Here is a 12,793-nt window from a genome sequence, read left to right as displayed (position 1 = left end):
TGGGGTCCACTTTGACAACTAATCCCAAGATTTGGCGTAGGCTCTAGTTTTACGAAAGCGACTGCCTTCTTACTTTCCAACCCGAAGGGTAACTAGGACTTATTGGAATTAGTCTGGTTTCCTCACGAGTGAGTTTCCCCAATGAGTCCTAGTTACCCTTCGGGTTGGAAAGTCAGATGGCAGTCGCTTTCGTAAAACTAGTGCCTACGCCAAATCATGGGATTAGTTGTCAAAGTGAACCCCAGGCTCCCATGAGCCGTGGCAAATGCCGGGATAACGCAAGGAGGATGATGAATGGGGATGGCACGGAACGAAACAACTTACTGATTCCTGTGCAAACCAAAGTACCAGCTGCTCCGGAAGAAATACTGAAGTTAATATTTTGCCGGTGCACAACAGATTGTAGTAGTGGTAGATGTGGGTGTGAGAAGGCCTTTATATACAGCTAATTGTATTGTTACCTGTTGTGTGAATGCATTTATACAGCATCTTAATACAATCATGTTCATGAAATACATATTTTACACGTTTATCACATACATTTGTTGTTTAATTTCGTTTTAAAGTCGTATAATTATTCAACGGTACATGACCCAGAAGCATATGTACACATATTATGAAAGGTATTTGAATGATCTACAAGATTTTTCAAGAAAACTTTTGTCTAAGATAAATATTTTTCAAGATATGGAGCAATGTACGAAGCAAAAAGTAGGGGGGGGGACGATTTTTAAAAAATTAACAGTTTTTAGGAGCTCATACCTAGATAATAGTTGAGAATAGAAAAAAGTTTCTAGATCAAAGTTATAGAGAATTTTATAAGCTTTCAAGGTGTAGTAAACCAAAGTTTCGTATGACGCATAGTTTTTGAAATATAAGCAAAAAACCAAAAAATGGGACTTTTTTCATCCCCCCCTCTTCGAGCTCACGTCCAAAGTCCGAGGACTTTTAGTATGTATGTCTCCTGACTACCCCTAACAACATCCCGCAGTGAAACTTTCTGCTTTCGGCCATTCCATCTAGGATCGTTCGTTGACCAAGCTAAATAAAGGTTGTTTGCCAGTGTTTACTTTGTATATTAAGTTTCTTTTCTTGTATTAGTAGGCAATAAAAGAATATCTGTATTATATTTGTAGTATTTTTAATTTACATTTTTATCGTTGGGTATTCCCTGTTGTCACTGCCGGAGGGAGCATATGGAATATGCATGACTGCCATATATCTGTCTATACTGCCGACTGCAGTCGTCACGGCTTTTCATCTTCGTGCAAGAGCGTCACGGCTTTTCATCTTCAGGGGATCAAAGTAGTAATGGGCTAAGTGCGTTTTCACATTATCCGATCCGGCAAAAATCCAAGATGGCGGCTTAAATGTATGGGATATCGGTGCTACATCCGATATCAGATCGGATAATGTGAAAACGCACTAACAGTACTAATGAAATACTTAACCTCAAGGTTAAAGGTCAAAATAAGGCATTTTGTATAAACCGTCGGTGGTAAACAGGTATACGGCCCGCCTGATGGAAAGCGATCACCGTAACCTCCAGATCACCTGCAACTGTCCGTCAGGATGGCGTGAGAGATGTCTGAATAGTCACAAAATTTGCTCCAAATAACTGACCTAAACTGTACCTATTTGCTAAAGCGAAGAAAACTGTAAGTACATAAAGAAATTAAGCATTAAATAGATAGTGACATGGACATGCCGTTCTGACGTCAGCTTGGCACGCATAGCCGTGTATCGTCCCAAAGTGTGGGAACTATGTTCTGAAACATATATCAATAAACTGTACCTCACTAAATTGCCAACAATAACATTTTCCCCTCACTAGCTCGGAAACACGTGTTTTGTCCTTTAATACCAGTGAGTAAAAACGCATTTTATTGACTAGTGAATAAAGTAATTTGACTTTGAATAAAGTCAAATTAACTTCTTTAAAATTGATAAAAGTAGTTGAATCTAGTAATAAAGATGATTTACCACCTGTGAATATACTGGAAGCAGTGTTAAACGCAGTTTTTGCGTTGTAGTTTCCTCGCTATAGTGCGGGGAAAAGTTTAGTGTTACACTCGGGTGCAAATGTATTTTACTTCTCGTGTGTTAAAAAACTCGCAAGTTCAGCAAGTCTTTCACTTGCTCGTTTTTCAATTCCACACTCGGCGTTAAAATACAACTGCCCCCTTGTATAACAAATAACTATTACTTCTCGTGTGTTAAAAAAACTCGCAAGTGCAGGATTCTATTCTCGAACTACTTACTCGCTTCGCTCGTGGTTCAACTATACAATCCTTTCACTTGCTCGTTTTTCAATACCACACTCGGCGTTTAAGTACAACTTTGCCCCTTGTATAACAAATAACTAAACTACACACTAAATCACACCGGATATCGGTCAAATGAACAACAATATTTTTTTCTGCTCTCATTTATTTAATCCTTGAATGACATGCATGTTTGCCGTCAATTTGCAACAGGCGCTTGTAGCAAACCTAGCAAAAACCGCGACGAGTGGAGCTGGAGGTACAGCCTCTTCAGAGGCCGTGAAACCCATGATAGGTCCTGGTTTCAAACCTTGGCCCGAAAACAGGCAATAAGGCACAATGATGAACGCTTTCGTGTGGACTCTCATTTTAGTTTTAATTGTGACATACCTATGTGGTAGATTACGCTGATCACGAATTGGACTATATACAAGCGGTACCTACTGTCGCTCCATCAGAGATGCTGCTTAAATTAAAATTAGGTGCACAAACTAGCTCCGTTGGATGTGGCGGCATGCTTAATGAAAAACGAAGAATACTATCCTTTGTTTAAGGCTACGTCCAAATCCACCAATATTATTAAAATGGTAAGTAGCTACCATGTAAGTAAGTTCATGAAAAGCATACAAGCACAGTACGCGTTCACCTCATATAATTTTATTATGTATATTATACCACTCTTCGATTCACCTTCACGAGCTTACGACCATACGACCGTGCTAGGAAAGTAGGAACTCGCCTCTTTCATATATTTGATCGCCAGTTTACGAAGAGTGCTATAATATAATGCTGTTCGCTAGTTTGCAAGCGGCACAGCAACATCTAGCGAAAAATCTGGACATCTAAAAATACTTACACATTTTACGACGCCAAGACATTACCCAGTTTAGTTTACAATGGTAATAGTGACATCTAGTGATAACTTGCACTGAGGCATATTAGGCTAGTTTCTAACTAGTCAAATCAGCTTCTTTTTGAACTGTGAAAACGATTGGCTAATATAATATGGAATTACTATGAAATACTGAGGAGTGACGTCACGGTCAATTCATTTACTTTATATCTTTCTCTTTGACTATTAAATAGAAATTATGTTTAAACAGAACTACTGACCATATTTTTCTTTTAATTATGTGGTGCTTTATTTCACGGTGTTTTCAGTCAAAGGAAATAGTAAATCCGATATACTTTCGATATGCTTAGGGAAATTAACAATAGAGGGCATAAAAATCAATTATATGCCGTAGTTCGCTAGATGTCACTGTTACCTCCGCAAACTGGGTAATGACTGGTTGTCGTAAAATGTATAAGTATTTTTTGATGTTCAAAATTTTCGCTAGATGTCGCTGTACCACCCGCAAACTAGCGAACGGCATTCTATGGCTAATTACATGTATTAAATTGGAAATTTTATAAATGCTTTTTTTTTTGGCAAATAAGTTAGCGTTCAAATATTTATTTATTAATGTGCCTGGTTGATGAATGACCTATTTAGAAATCCCGCCATAAATATGTGGCGTTCCATGTTAAAAGGGTCCACATGCTTTATGTTCTAAAAAAAAGGAACCTTTAGGCATGGAAAGTCACATGAAAAGTTGTCGTAACTTAATAATAGATGGCGCTGCATTCGAAAATCTTGACTGATAACTCTATACCATACTATTCAATATACTCTATGCTTTATTTCGTGCACTGCATAAAAGCGAACCACCTTAAATATAGGAAACTAGCCTAATGAATGCTGATCGTGATGGGCACCCTGCCGAGGGGCCGGGCCTGGAGGGTGGTTTTTAGGTTTCTTTTTTAGATAAGTATAGTTTTACCTGCGCCAGTTCTTGAAAATGGCCGTGCCACGCTCTATTGGGATCGATCTATTATCACTGACAGGACTATTGTAGCCAATAAGCCTGACATTGTGATAATAGATCGACCGCAACGCCGGGCCGTGCTCGTTGACATCACCATCCCCCATGATGAGAATCTCGTGAAACTAGACTTGGCTCACGAGATAACCACCATGTGGGATGTTGATTCAACGATCATTGTCCCGATAGTCGTTTCAGCGAACGGTCTCATAGCGAAGAGTCTCGACCAACATCTTAAGAGACTCTCGCTCGGTGGTTGGATCAAGGGCCAGATGCAGAAGGCGGTAATTTTGGACACAGCGCGGATAGTCCGACGGTTCCTCTCTCTGCAGCCCTAACCACCGGCAGCTTGGGCCCTGCCCCGCTGCTGGCGGCACCCTAGGTTAGGTTTTTTATAATGTGTTTATATATTTTGTATTGTTTTGTATGTGGTTTTGTATTTTACTTTTATAATCATATTATAAATAACCTAACTTAAGAAGAAAGATAAATAAAGGATTACAATAATAAGTCCCCAGGGCAGCTTGTGGCGAGCTGAATGGGAAATGGCGTCCTTTGGGTCCCATGGCTCCGAGAGTCAGTCAGGCCCCTCCCTCCGGCTCGCCTTCACTGGCAGGCCGCAGTGAACACTGAGCAGGGGGCCGATTTTCGAGTCTCATTGTCACTAAAATACCGGTTGAAAACGGTGAAATGCCTATTATTTTCAGTGACAATTTTCTGAATTCGAACGCGTGAGACTCAAAAATCAGCCCCAGAGGCCGCAGGACTCTCACCTCTGGCTTGCCTAAAGCTAGGAACATACTACGCGGACGTCCGTCGTAAATCGACCGCGACCGCGACCGATCAGTGTGCACGGAACAAAACATCCAGCGAGCCAGATTTCGAACGGACGTCCATGCGCTCAAGGCCACGTCCACGTCCGTCGACCGATAGTTTGCACGGTTATGTGTAATTTCATTGTCCAGATTCCCGTCCGCGGTCGATTCACGACGGACGTCCGCGTAGTGTGTTCCTAGCTTTAAGCTAGGAACATGCTACGCGGACGTCCGTCGTAAAACGACCGCGACCGCGACCGAACAGTGTGCACGGAACAAAACATCCGGCGAGCCAGATTTCGATCGGACGTCCACGCGCTCAAGGTCACGTCCACGTCCGTCGACCGATAGTTTGCACGGTTATGTGTAATGTCATTGTCCAGATTCCCGTCCGCGGTCGATTCAAGACGGACGTCCGCGTAGTGTGTTCCTAGCTTTATGTTCGCAGGGTGGAAGCGTATGCATAAAGCTAGGAACACACTACGCGGACGTCCGTCGTAAATCGACCGCGGACGGGAATCTGGACAATGGAAATACACATAAAGCTAGGAACATACTACGCGGACGTCCGTTGTAAAACGACCGCGACCGCGACCGATCAGTGTGCACGGAACAAAACATCCAGCGAGCCAGATTTCGATCGGACGTCCATGCGCTCAAGGCCACGTCCACGTCCGTCGACCGATAGTTTGCACGGTGATGTGTATTTCCATTGTCCAGATTCCCGTCCGCGGTCGATTTACGACGAACGTCCGCGTAGTGTGTTCCTAGCTTAAGACGTGAGTTGGCACAGTGGCTGTTTCGTACAGACTGGGTAGAAAGCGGTGCACGCCTCTCCACACCCTGAGCCGCTCACGCCATAGTACAAGTAGAGAAGGCTTACTCCTTTGATAAATTGATATTCACAAAATGCCGCCATTCTAAATTCTTACCTACATTAACAAACGGACCGCACGCGAGCAGCCGACATTGAATTCTATTGCACCGCGCGAAGGTCGTCACAACTGAATGGGCCGCGAACTCGCGGCCTCCAGCATGTACCTGTAGCGCGGCAATAAAATCGCGGAGTGAGCCGCCCCTGGTTATAATCTTATGATTCAAGTTTTGAAATTACGTACGTTTCTTTATTATTATAAATAAATGTATCCATACCTAAGTACCTAAATTTAGTTTTTCACGAGTACAAGGTACGAAAGTGCTTTCGGCTGGAATGCTATAAAATTTTATATTTTTCATTTCATTGTATGCTGGTTACCCCGTGTTGTTCTGATACAACAATTCCCCCCCCTAGGGTGCCCACCTTGCCGTGGTGGGGGGGCTTAGTAACCGTGGACTGGTCACCCACGGTGAAGCTAAGAGGTACCCAGGGCTGGCCGGTTTGGGGAGCTGGCTGGCCCGAGGCGGTCGCTCTAAGTGGGCTTGTAAGGCCCACTTAAGACGCGTCTGGGAGGACTGCGGTGGGAGGGAAGATCCGGCAGTATGGGATGCCGCTCTGTGCCCTCCCACGGTAGCCGAGGTGGGATCGCAGGGGGAGAGGCGTGATGGTATAACGGTGCGCCACTCTCCCTACCCCCTGCGACCTTGGCGGGGCCGCTCCGCTGTAGCGGCATTGGTGGGGCCGCAAGGGAAGAGGAGTGCCGGTATTACGGTGCGCCGTTCTCCCTATCCTTTGCGGCCGACTTGGTTAGCGGTGGAACCAATGACCATTTCCACCGCTGGGCGCCGGAACATTCTGGCGCCCATGGCCTCTTTGTGGCGGACTCGAGGGGGTCCGTCACTGTACCTTTAAGCGGCCGAGGAGGAAGGTGCGCCCTGTCATCTGGCGCACTCACTGTGGAGGGCCTTTGGGCATCCGTGTCGAAGCCGCATGTGTGCGGCTGCCGCCGGCGGGGTTGCGGATGTGAGCGCAAGTGTACCGGTAACCCCGCCAACAAGGCGGCGAGGTGGCATGTGGGGGGGGGGGGGGGTTTAGTGGGTATACCGTGGGCCTCATTAGCTAATACGGGAGTCCCACATAACCACTAGGGTCCCCCCTCGCACCCTAGTGGTATGCGGAACGCATTTTCCCCCCCTAAACAAAAAAAAAAAAAAAAAAAAGGATACAACAATTCATTTTAGGCTTGTGTCGTTCACGAACTGTGAACTGTTAGGAATAAAATCCCATCAATGACCGAAATGAACTGAATCTTTCCTTGCTCTGTGAATCGGTCTTTGCTCATTTAGTTCAGTATCGGATCGGCGAGCGAGAGCGGTTTGGATCGAGAACCAGTGTGTGACTGCGCCGACCAAGAGAGAGAGCTACATAGCAGAGCAACACAAAAACGTCAAGTTTTCATATCAGGCTTTGGTTACTTACAACCTTTTGGCCCGGAATGTTATTCTGTGAACTATTCGTATCATTTTGACATTTCCATTGACATTTTTCGTTCTGATATTTCCGACCGCAGTGGTCGCTGGTCTGGCTGAACTAAATGAGCAAAAGACCTAAAAGAGCGAACTAGTTCGTGAGAGCGATCGAACGAGATCGGAGCGCTCCGATCAACGAACGAAACGGCACAAGCCTAATTCATTTTAAATTAACGTCCTTCTATTTCGTATTTTAGCAAATATTATAAACAAATATTTCCATGACAAAGTTTATTCAAGTTTAAGGCTTAAATTAAAGCATGTACCCATTATACCCATACGCCATGGGTAAAAATAACGAACCTAAAAGCTAAATTTCAGTATTAAGAGGGCTTTCGTGTGAAAAACAGTGAAATCGCAACCGAGCGCTTGATCATACCGTGTGTGGTATCAAATTAAAGGGCTTTGCGAGTAGTTTCCAAATATATATCACATTATAGGACTTTTTCTACTTAGTCTAACAAAATATGAGAAAATGTCCAAAAGTGGTAATAATTGTACCGGTGAAGGCTCGTTTTCAAAAAATTGCCAATAATAAATAATAGCAATTTATAATCACTAAGGCATAACAGCAATTTAAGTAAACGTTGCAGATTAATTAAGTACAAAAATTATTTCGATGTGATGTAGATTCTCAAAGAAATTGTCACTTAATTTTAGGTAATTTCTGAAAAAAATTGAATTCGTCTTAGCCTCGTTTACTCTTTTTTAAAACGTTATAATCAAAATGTAGTCTGAGAAGTTTGTAGTACAGGGTAAACGAATTATAAATTTACCTGTTTTAGTAATAATCAAAATTGTCCAAATTTTACAAATAAGATCGACTAATTCAGCTCTGTACGTGAGTTTTTCTAAACGTGCATTAGAGAAAAATTCATAATTAATTTAGTGACTTGGTTTTCAAAAATCCAGTCTTATAAAAATCAAGATAATAAAATGCTCTAACTGAAATTTGAATTAAATAAATCCATTGGATAACGGAAAGTGTAGTATTTCACCGACTAAAACTATCAATTTTACATTATTTTGACGTTTTTTTTGAAAGCAGCCTTAATAACGAATTTAACAATTTATTTCATATAATTTACCATAGAATCCGTTCGCTAGTTTGCAGGTGGTATAGCGACATCTAACGAAATATCTGGACATTAAATAATACTTATATATTTTTTGATGCCAAGTCATTAGCCAGTTTAAAGAGGTAATAGTGAACATCTAGTGACAATGAAGAGACGACAAAGTTAACAATTTATTTCATATAATTTACCATAAAATAACGTTCGCTAGTTTGCAGGTGGGCGATAATCTATACCCGAGAGATAAGAGAGGGTGAAGGAACACATAGCGGCAGTTAAAAATCGCCATATACACAAATCTGCAATCGCCGAGCACTTGCTTACTGCGGAAATGAATCACTGGATTGAGCTACACAAACCCAAAGTTCTTTCCACCGAGCGACACTATTATCCCCGGATTGTGAGGGAGGCGATTCAGGCGATCGAAATTAAAAAATATCCTAAAAACTTTAACAGGGAAGACGGGTATTAAAGCGCGCGGGTAAACGCACAAGTCTGATCCTGTATCAACTAGGAAGAGAGTTTTAGAGTTTTGGTCCAGCACAAAAAGGCGGTCCGGTTTTACTTGGCAGACGTAGGCCGCTAATTTCGGCTGCCGGCAGGGGCGGCTCACTCCTCAATTCTATCGCCGCGCTACAAGTACATGTCAGCGGCCGCGAGTTAGCGGCCCATTCATTGGCAACGACCTTCGTGCAGCGCAATAAAATTCAATGTTGGCTGCTCGCGTGCGGTCCGTTTGTTAATGTAGGTAAGAATTTAGAATGGCGGCATTTTGTGAACATCAAAGGAGTGAGCCTTCTGTACTTGTACTATTATAATTATATTCTGTGCTGCCGGTAAAGTTTTCCGCCCCTGGATAACTGCATGGTCTAGTACAGCGGGTAGATCTGTCGCCAAATCTAGTATGGTACCAGCATATGGACGGATCTCTTAGTCTTGATGTGGAACGCTCTCGACGACGGCCGGTTGAAAATGGCGCGCGATGAATACCACGAAAAACTGATCTTGATGAGTGGCCGCCAGTTTGCGCTTTTAAAGCAGCAACCTCCCTGGTAAGATCAATGACATGTTTTGCAATCTCGGATATCCCTGCAGCATGAGTAGATACTGTTATTGTCTAAAGTTTGGACATTCAGAACCTGTGGGATAATCTCGTATACCTTGGCCGCCGATTCTGCTTACTACGCGGACGTCCGTCGTCGATCGACCGCGACCGCGACCGATCAGTGTGCACGGAACAAAATATCCAGCGAGCTAGATTTCGATCGGACGTCCATGCGCTCAAGGCCACGTCCACGTCCGTCGACCGATAGTTTGCACGGTAAAGCTAGGAACATACTACGCGGACGTCCGTCGTAAATCGACCGCGGACGGGAATCTGGACAATGAAATTACATATAACCGTGCAAACTATCGGTCAACGGACGTGGACGTGGCCTTGAGCGCATGGACGTCCGATCGAAATCTGGCTCGCTGGATGTTTTGTTCCGTGCACACTGATCGGTCGCGGTCGCGGTCGATTTACGACGGACGTCCGCGTAGTATGTTCCTAGCTTTATATGTCTATTTCCATTGTCCAGATTCCCGTCCGCGGTCGATTTACGACGGACGTCCGCGTAGTGTGTTCCTAGCTTCAAGCTAGGAACACACTACGCGGACGTCCGTCGTGAATCGACCGCGGACGGGAATCTGGACAATGAAATTACACATAACCGTGCAAACTATCGGTCGACGGACGTGGACGTGGCCTTGAGCGCATGGACGTCCGATCGAAATCTGGCTCGCTGGATGTTTTGTTCCGTGCACACTGATCGGTCGCGGTCGATTTACGACGGACGTCCGCGTAGTATGTTCCTAGCTTTAAGCTAGGAACACACTACGCGGACGTCCGTCGTGAATCGACCGCGGACGGGAATCTGGACAATGGAAATACACATAGCCGTGCAAACTATCGGTCGACGGACGCGGACGTGTCCTTGAGCGCACGGACGTCCGATCGAAATCTGGCTCTCTGGATGTTTTGTTCCGTGCACACTGATAGGTCGCGGTCGCGGTCGTTTTACGACGGACGTCCGCGTAGTGTGTTCCTAGCTTTATTGTCCAGATTCCCGTCCGCGGTCGATTTACGACGGATGTCCGCGTAGTATGTTCCTAGCATAAATAACGAAATATCTTTTGCTCATTTTTTGCGCATGGCAACATAATTGAATCGTAAACTTTAAAATCGTCACCCCATCCCTAGAATATCACTCTATGTGAAAAATATTTTATAGTCTGTGGTTGCTAGCGAAAAGTGGACGCCTATTCCTGGGTCGTACATTCTTGGGTTGAGCAATCATGGGTCGAGCATTCTCGGTACGGGCCAACAATGTGCGACCAATAATCGGCGTCCACTAAAGGGATTCGGATTATTGGGTCGTGAATTCTTGGGTTGAGCATTCTCGGGCTGTACATGCTTGGTCCGGGGCGAGAATTCGAAGCCATTCTTTTTACAGGGCAGCAGTGTACGACCCAGCAATTCGCGTCCAAAAAAGTGGACGCCGATTGCTGGGCTGTACATTCCTGGGTCGTACATTAACCGGACTCTCGAATTTATTGATGAATGGAGTTACAACTCTTTCCTAATTATTCTACGTTATAATGACACATGTGTCACCATGTGGCTTATTTGTGAATAAATAAATTGAAATTGAAATTTGTGCATTCAACATTTTTGATTGAACATAGTCGAGGTCATAATTTTATTATAAGTACATTTCTCCTTAAGTGTACACGTGTGCAGTCAACCAATTGGAAACCTAGGCCAGTCTACAACCATGTCAAAATGAGAATCAGGAAGAGATTTCTTACAATCTGATTTATTAACGTCACTATGTCACAGTTCTACCACAGTATAATAAAGAGTACTATCCTACAGTATGGCCACTCCCGCTACCCGCTGAGAGTGCCGCCCACCCCTTCTCGGTTACCTCACAATTACCGCCTATCAAAAACGCGAACAGTCGACCTCTCATATTTCACTCATACAAGCATGGTACGCGTTCACGTACACGAGCTTAGACTGTGTGCTAGGAACGCGCCTCTTTCATATATTTGATCGCCAGTGGCCGAGGTGTGGTTCTACAGTGGCCTAGGGTTCCAATCTGTCGACTGTACACATATTATGAACTCGACTGTACATTGAAATGTCAAACTTATTGACATCATAGTTATTTTCGTCTTTAGATAAGATATCATATATACTAACGATAAATCATGAATGTTGTGCTCTGGATTGATGTAAGTTTAAATGTATATGGTTGTGCACTTTGTGTTTTTGTTAATAAAAAAGTTTACAAGATGCAGGTAACATTTTATTTTTCCTTTAATATATCTCAAAATACTAATGTCATAAATTGGTAACCTTCGGAGATACAGGACCTCGCCTCGTTTATATTATACTAGCTTTTTCCCGTGGCTTCGCACGCGTTAGAAAGAGACAAAACGTAGCCTATGTCACTCTCCATCCCTTGAACTATCTCCACTAAAAAAATCACGTCAATAAGACGGACAAACAAACAGACACACTCACTTTCCCATTTATAATATTAGTATCACTATCACTACATAGTATAAAACAAAGTCGCTTTCTCTGTCCCTATGTCCCTATGTATGCTTAAATCTTTAAAACTACGCAACGGATTTTGATGCGGTTTTTTTAAATAGATAGAGTGATTCTAGAGGAAGGTTTACATGTAGGTATAGTATCCGTGCGAAGCCGGGGCGGGTCGCTAGTGGATTATAAAGTATTAGTGTAACATGTATATTTTACGATTGCCACGGCAACTTTACCGTTGCTTCTAGCTCATTTATACTGGACAAGTCAAATCTTAGGGACCGTCTACAATCAAGAGACGCAGTCCGCCAATGCGGAACGGACGTCAGCGCCACGCCGCCTGAATGTAATTTAAAAAACGTCTCCTCAGTACATTTTGTATAGAAAGGACGCGCAAGCCAAGCGAGTCTTACGTCTTTCCTATATGTGTATTACGGCGTGGCGCTGACGTCCGTTCTGTGTCGGCGGACATGCGTCTCTTGGGTGTGGACGGTCCCTTAGGCCGTTTCGCTTCTCTAAGCCACTTACTATTGTATCGTGTTTAAGCTGCAACTTCCCGGAACGCCGCCGCGCCTCTCAGGGACGCTCCGGGCCTTCGGCCCTACTTGGAACTCGGCCTTCGGCCTTCGCTGGGTTGTACCCACTCTTTAAAAAGCGAGCAAGCTATGAGCTATCGGCTTTAACCCTTAAATGCATGGTGATGTATATATGCATCACATATTTGATGGCCTGTGGCTCAAAATGTAGACATCCAAAATCACATTTATAGCTT

The sequence above is a fragment of the Leguminivora glycinivorella genome, chromosome Z (assembly GCF_023078275.1).
Source record: "Leguminivora glycinivorella isolate SPB_JAAS2020 chromosome Z, LegGlyc_1.1, whole genome shotgun sequence".
In the NCBI taxonomy this organism is placed as follows: domain Eukaryota; kingdom Metazoa; phylum Arthropoda; class Insecta; order Lepidoptera; family Tortricidae; genus Leguminivora; species Leguminivora glycinivorella.
The sequence above is the reverse complement of the archived record's forward strand: the minus strand, read 5'-3'. Positions refer to the sequence as shown.